Raw genomic sequence first — 9321 nt, forward strand, 5'->3', positions numbered from 1 at the left:
CATCATAATGGAATGTTACATTATGACATCATAATGGAATTTTGCATTATGACATCATAATGGAATGTTACATTATGACATCATAATGGAATTTTGCATTATGACATCATAATGGAATGTTAAATTATGACATCATAATGGAATGTCACATTATGACATCATAATGGAATGTTACATTATGACATCATAATGGAATTTTGCATTGTGACATCATAATGGAATGTTACATTATGACATCATAATGGAATTTTACATTATGACATCATAATGGAATTTTGCATTATGACATCATAATGGAATGTTACATTATGACATCATAATGGAATTTTGCATTATGACATCATAATGGAATGTTACATTATGACATCATAATGGAATTTTGCATTATGACATCATAATGGAATGTTACATTATGACATCATAATGGGATATTACATTATGACATCATAATGGAATGTTGCATTATGACATCATAATGGGATGTTACATTATGACATCATAATTGAATGTTACATTATGACATCATAATGGAATTTTGCATTATGACATCATAATGGAATGTTACATTATGACATCATAATGGAATTTTGCATTATGACATCATAATGGAATGTTACATTATGACATCATAATGGAATTTTGCATTATGACATCATAATGGAATGTTACATTATGACATCATAATGGAATTTTGCATTATTACATCATAATGGAATTTTGCATTATGACATCATAATGGAATTTTGCATTATGACATCATAATGGAATGTTACATTATGACATCATAATGGAATTTTGCATTATGACATCATAATGGAATGTTACATTATGACATCATAATGGAATGTTACATTATGACATCATAATGGATAGTTACATTATGACATCATAATGGAATCTTGCATTATGACATCATAATGGAATTTTGCATTATGACATCATAATGGAATTTTACATTATGACATCATAATGGAATTTTGCATTATGACATCATAATGGAATTTTACATTATGACATCATAATGGAATTTTGCATTATGACATCATAATGGAATTTTACAATATGACATCCTAATGGAATTTTGCATTATGACATCATAATGGAATTTTACATTATGACATCATAATGGAATTTTGCATTATGACATCATAATGGAATTTTGCATTATGACATCATAATGGAATTTTACATTATGACATCATAATCGAATGTTGCATTATGACATCATAATGGAATGTTACATTATGACATCATAATGGAATGTTGCATTATGACATCATAATGGCATGTTACATTATGACATCGTAATGGAATATTGCATTATGACATCATAATGGAATTTTGCATTATGACATCACAATGGAATGTTACATTATGACATCATAATGGAATTTTGCATTATGACATCATAATGGGATGTTACATTATGACATCATAATGGAATTTTACATTATGACATCATAATGGAATTTTGCATTATGCCATCATAATGGAATTTTGCAATATGACATCATAATGGAATTTTACATTATGACATCATAATGGAATTTTGCATTATGACATCATAATGGAATTTTACATTATGACATCATAATGGAATTTTGCATTATGACATCATAATGGAATGTTACATTATGACATCATAATGGAATTTTGCATTATGACATCATAATGGGACGTTACATTATGACATCATAATGGAATTTTGCATTATGACATCATAATGGGACGTTACATTATGACATCATAATGGAATGTTACATTATGACATCATAATGGAATTTTGCATTATGACATCATAATGGAATGTTGCATTATGACATCATAATGGAATTTTGCATTATGACATCATAATGGAATGTTACATTATGACATCATAATGGGATATTACATTATGACATCATAATGGAATGTTGCATTATGACATCATAATGGGATGTTACATTATGACATCATAATTGAATGTTACATTATGACATCATAATGGAATTTTGCATTATGACATCATAATGGAATTTTGCATTATGACATCATAATGGAATGTTACATTATGACATCATAATGGAATGTTACATTATGACATCATAATGGAATGTTACATTATGACATCATAATGGAATTTTGCATTATGACATCATAATGGAATGTTACATTATGACATCATAATGGAATTTTGCATTATTACATCATAATGGAATTTTGCATTATGACATCATAATGGAATTTTGCATTATGACATCATAATGGAATGTTACATTATGACATCATAATGGAATTTTGCATTATGACATCATAATGGAATGTTACATTATGACATCATAATGGAATGTTACATTATGACATCATAATGGATAGTTACATTATGACATCATAATGGAATCTTGCATTATGACATCATAATGGAATGTTGCATTATGACATCATAATGGAATTTTACATTATGACATCATAATGGAATTTTGCATTATGACATCATGATGGAATTTTACATTATGACATCATAATGGAATTTTGCATTATGACATCATAATGGAATTTTACAATATGACATCATAATGGAATTTTGCATTATGACATCATAATGGAATTTTGCATTATGACATCATAATGGAATTTTACATTATGACATCATAATGGAATTTTGCATTATGACATCATAATGGAATTTTGCATTATGACATCATAATGGAATTTTAAATTATGACATCATAATCGAATGTTGCATTATGACATCATAATGGAATGTTACATTATGACATCATAATGGAATGTTGCATTATGACATCATAATGGCATGTTACATTATGACATCGTAATGGAATATTGCATTATGACATCATAATGGAATTTTGCATTATGACATCATAATGGGATGTTACATTATGACATCATAATGGAATTTTGCATTATGACATCATAATGGAATGTTACATTATGACATCATAATGGAATTTTGCATTATGACATCATAATGGAATGTTACATTATGACATCATAATGGAATTTTGCATTATGACATCATAATGGAATGTTAAATTATGACATCATAATGGAATGTCACATTGTGACATCATAATGGAATGTTACATTATGACATCATAATGGAATTTTGCATTGTGACATCATAATGGAATGTTACATTATGACATCATAATGGAATTTTACATTATGACATCATAATGGAATTTTGCATTATGACATCATAATGGAATGTTACATTATGACATCATAATGGGATATTACATTATGACATCATAATGGAATGTTGCATTATGACATCATAATGGGATGTTACATTATGACATCATAATTGAATGTTACATTATGACATCATAATGGAATTTTGCATTATGACATCATAATGGAATGTTACATTATGACATCATAATGGAATTTTGCATTATGACATCATAATGGAATGTTACATTAGGACATCATAATGGAATTTTGCATTATGACATCATAATGCAATGTTACATTATGACATCATAATGGAATGTTGCATTATGACATCATAATGGCATGTTACATTATGACATCGTAATGGAATATTGCATTATGACATCATAATGGAATTTTGCATTATGACATCATAATGGAATTTTGCATTATGACATCATAATGGAATGTTACATTATGACATCATAATGGAATTTTGCATTATGACATCATAATGGGATGTTACATTATGACATCATAATGGAATTTTACATTATGACATCATAATGGAATTTTGCATTATGACATCATAATGGAATTTTGCAATATGACATCATAATGGAATTTTACATTATGACATCATAATGGAATTTTGCATTATGACATCATAATGGAATTTTACATTATGACATCATAATGGAATTTTGCATTATGACATCATAATGGAATGTTACATTATGACATCATAATGGAATTTTGCATTATGACATCATAATGGGACGTTACATTATGACATCATAATGGAATTTTGCATTATGACATCATAATGGGACGTTACATTATGACATCATAATGGAATGTTACATTATGACATCATAATGGAATTTTGCATTATGACATCATAATGGAATGTTACATTATGACATCATAATGGAATTTTGCATTATGACATCATAATGGAATGTTACATTATGACATCATAATGGAATTTTGCATTATGACATCATAATGGAATGTTGCATTATGACATCATAATGGAATGTTACATTATGACATCATAATGGAATGTTGCATTATGACATCATAATGGAATGTAACATTATGACATCATAATGGAATGTTGCATTATGACATCATAATGGAATTTTGCATTATGACATCATAATGGAATGTTGCATTATGACATCATAATGGAATTTTGCATTATGACATCATAATGGAATGTTACATTATGACATCATAATGGAATTTTGCATTATGACATCATAATGGAATGTTACATTATGACATCATAATGGAATTTTGCATTATGACATCATAATGGAATGTTACATTATGACATCATAATGGAATTTTGCATTATGACATCATAATGGAATGTTACATTATGACATCATAATGGAATTTTGAATTATGACATCATAATGGAAAGTTGCAATATGACATCATAATGGAATGTTACATTATGACATCATAATGGAATGTTGCATTATGACATCATAATGGAATTTTGCATTATGACATCATAATGGGATGTTACATTATGACATCATAATGGAATTTTTGCATTATGACATCATAATGGGATGTTGCATTATGACATCATAATGGAATTTTGCATTATGACATCATAATGGGATGTTACATTATGACATCATAATGGAATGTTGCATTATGACATCATAATGGAATGTTACATTATGACATCATAATGGAATTTTGCATTATGACATCATAATGGAATGTTACATTATGACATCATAATGGAAAGTTGCAATATGACATCATAATGGAATGTTAAATTATGACATCATAATGGAATGTCACATTATGACATCATAATGGAATGTTACATTATGACATCATAATGGAATTTTGCATTGTGACATCATAATGGAATGTTACATTATGACATCATAATGGAATTTTACATTATGACATCATAATGGAATTTTGCATTATGACATCATAATGGAATGTTACATTATGACATCATAATGGAATTTTGCATTATGACATCATAATGGAATGTTACATTATGACATCATAATGGAATTTTGCATTATGACATCATAATGGAATGTTACATTATGACATCATAATGGGATATTACATTATGACATCATAATGGAATGTTGCATTATGACATCATAATGGGATGTTACATTATGACATCATAATTGAATGTTACATTATGACATCATAATGGAATTTTGCATTATGACATCATAATGGAATGTTACATTATGACATCATAATGGAATTTTGCATTATGACATCATAATGGAATGTTACATTATGACATCATAATGGAATTTTGCATTATGACATCATAATGGAATGTTACATTATGACATCATAATGGAATTTTGCATTATGACATCATAATGGAATTTTGCATTATGACATCATAATGGAATTTTGCATTATGACATCATAATGGAATGTTACATTATGACATCATAATGGAATTTTGCATTATGACATCATAATGGAATGTTACATTATGACATCATAATGGAATGTTACATTATGACATCATAATGGATAGTTACATTATGACATCATAATGGAATCTTGCATTATGACATCATAATGGAATTTTGCATTATGACATCATAATGGAATTTTACATTATGACATCATAATGGAATTTTGCATTATGACATCATAATGGAATTTTACATTATGACATCATAATGGAATTTTGCATTATGACATCATAATGGAATTTTACAATATGACATCATAATGGAATTTTGCATTATGACATCATAATGGAATTTTGCATTATGACATCATAATGGAATTTTACATTATGACATCATAATGGAATTTTGCATTATGACATCATAATGGAATTTTGCATTATGACATCATAATGGAATTTTACATTATGACATCATAATCGAATGTTGCATTATGACATCATAATGGAATGTTACATTATGACATCATAATGGAATGTTGCATTATGACATCATAATGGCATGTTACATTATGACATCGTAATGGAATATTGCATTATGACATCATAATGGAATTTTGCATTATGACATCATAATGGAATGTTCCATTATGACATCATAATGGAATTTTGCATTATGACATCATAATGGGATGTTACATTATGACATCATAATGGAATTTTACATTATGACATCATAATGGAATTTTGCATTATGACATCATAATGGAATTTTGCAATATGACATCATAATGGAATTTTGCATTATGACATCATAATGGAATTTTACATTATGACATCATAATGGAATTTTGCATTATGACATCATAATGGAATGTTACATTATGACATCATAATGGAATTTTGCATTATGACATCATAATGGGACGTTACATTATGACATCATAATGGAATTTTGCATTATGACATCATAATGGGACGTTACATTATGACATCATAATGGAATGTTACATTATGACATCATAATGGAATTTTGCATTATGACATCATAATGGAATGTTGCATTATGGCATCATAATGGAATTTTGCATTATGACTAGAGATGAGCGAACACGTTCGGCCCCGCCCCTTTTTCGCCCGAACACCGAACTTTGCGAACACCTCGGTGTTCGGGCGAAAAAGTTCGGGGGCCGCCGTGGCAGCGCGGGGGGGTGCGGCGGGGAGTGGGGGGGGAGAGGGAGAGAGAGAGGGCTCCCCCCTGTTCCCCGCTACTGCCGCCCGCGCCGCCGCGCATCTCCCCGCCCCCCGGCGGCACCCGGACACTTACGCGCGAACACTCCAGTGTTAGCTAAAGCCGGTGTCCGGGTGCGGATGTGTCCGTTACGGACACGTTCGCTCATCTCTAATTATGACATCATAATTGAATGTTACATTATGACATCATAATGGGATATTACATTATGACATCATAATGGTATGTTGCATTATGACATCATAATGGGATGTTACATTATGACATCATAATTGAATGTTACATTATGACATCATAATGGAATTTTGCATTATGACATCATAATGGAATGTTACATTATGAGATCATAATGGAATTTTGCATTATGACATCATAATGGAATGTTACATTATGACATCATAATGGAATTTTGCATTATGACATCATAATGGAATGTTACATTATGACATCATAATGGAATTTTGCATTATTACATCATAATGGAATTTTGCATTATGACATCATAATGGAATTTTGCATTATGACATCATAATGGAATGTTACATTATGACATCATAATGGAATTTTGCATTATGACATCATAATGGAATGTTACATTATGACATCATAATGGAATGTTACATTATGACATCATAATGGAATGTTACATTATGACATCATAATGGATAGTTACATTATGACATCATAATGGGATGTTACATTATGACATCATAATGGAATTTTACATTATGACATCATAATGGAATTTTGCATTATGACATCATAATGGAATTTTGCAATATGACATCATAATGGAATTTTACATTATGACATCATAATGGAATTTTGCATTATGACATCATAATGGAATTTTACATTATGACATCATAATGGAATTTTGCATTATGACATCATAATGGAATGTTACATTATGACATCATAATGGAATTTTGCATTATGACATCATAATGGGACGTTACATTATGACATCATAATGGAATTTTGCATTATGACATCATAATGGGACGTTACATTATGACATCATAATGGAATGTTACATTATGACATCATAATGGAATTTTGCATTATGACATCATAATGGAATGTTGCATTATGACATCATAATGTAATTTTGCATTATGACATCATAATGGAATGTTACATTATGACATCATAATGGAATTTTGCATTATGACATCATAATGGAATGTTACATTATGACATCATAATGGAATTTTGCATTATGACATCATAATGGAATGTTACATTATGACATCATAATGGAATTTTGCATTATGACATCATAATGGAATGTTACATTATGACATCATAATGGAATTTTGAATTATGACATCATAATGGAAAGTTGCAATATGACATCATAATGGAATGTTACATTATGACATCATAATGGAATGTTGCATTATGACATCATAATGGAATTTTGCATTATGACATCATAATGGGATGTTACATTATGACATCATAATGGAATTTTTGCATTATGACATCATAATGGGATGTTACATTATGACATCATAATGGAATTTTGCATTATGACATCATAATGGGATGTTACATTATGACATCATAATGGAATTTTGCATTATGACATCATAATGGAATGTTACATTATGACATCATAATGGAATTTTGCATTATGACATCATAATGGAATGTTACATTATGACATCATAATGGAATGTTACATTATGACATCATAATGGAATTTTGCATTATGACATCATAATGGAATGTTAAATTATGACATCATAATGGAATTTTGTATTATGACATCATAATGGAATGTTACATTATGACATCATAATGGAATTTTGCAATATGACATCATAATGGAATGTTACATTATGACATCATAATGGAATTTTACATTATGACATCATAATGGAATTTTGCATTATGACATCATAATGGAATGTTACATTATGACATCATAATGGAATTTTGCATTATGACATCATAATGGAATGTTACATTATGACATCATAATGGAATTTTGCATTATGACATCATAATGGAATTTTGCATTATGACATCATAATGGAATTTTGCATTATGACATCATAATGGAATTTTGCATTATGACATCATAATGGAATGTTGCATTATGACATCATAATGGAATGTTGCATTATGACATCATAATGGAATGTTACATTATGACATCATAATGGAATATTGCATTATGACATCATAATGGAATTTTGCATTATGACGTCATAATGGAATGGTACATTATGACATCATAATGGAATTTTGCATTATGACATCATAATGGGATGTTACATTATGACATCATAATGGAATTTTGCATTATGACATCATAATGGAATGTTACATTATGACATCATAATGGAATTTTGCATTATGACATCATAATCGAATGTTGCATTATGACATCATAATGGAATGTTACATTATGACATCATAATGGAATTTTGCATTATGACATCATAATGGGATGTTACATTATGACATCATA

Source organism: Eleutherodactylus coqui, chromosome 7 (genome assembly GCF_035609145.1).
Source record: "Eleutherodactylus coqui strain aEleCoq1 chromosome 7, aEleCoq1.hap1, whole genome shotgun sequence".
Lineage (NCBI taxonomy): Eukaryota > Metazoa > Chordata > Amphibia > Anura > Eleutherodactylidae > Eleutherodactylus > Eleutherodactylus coqui.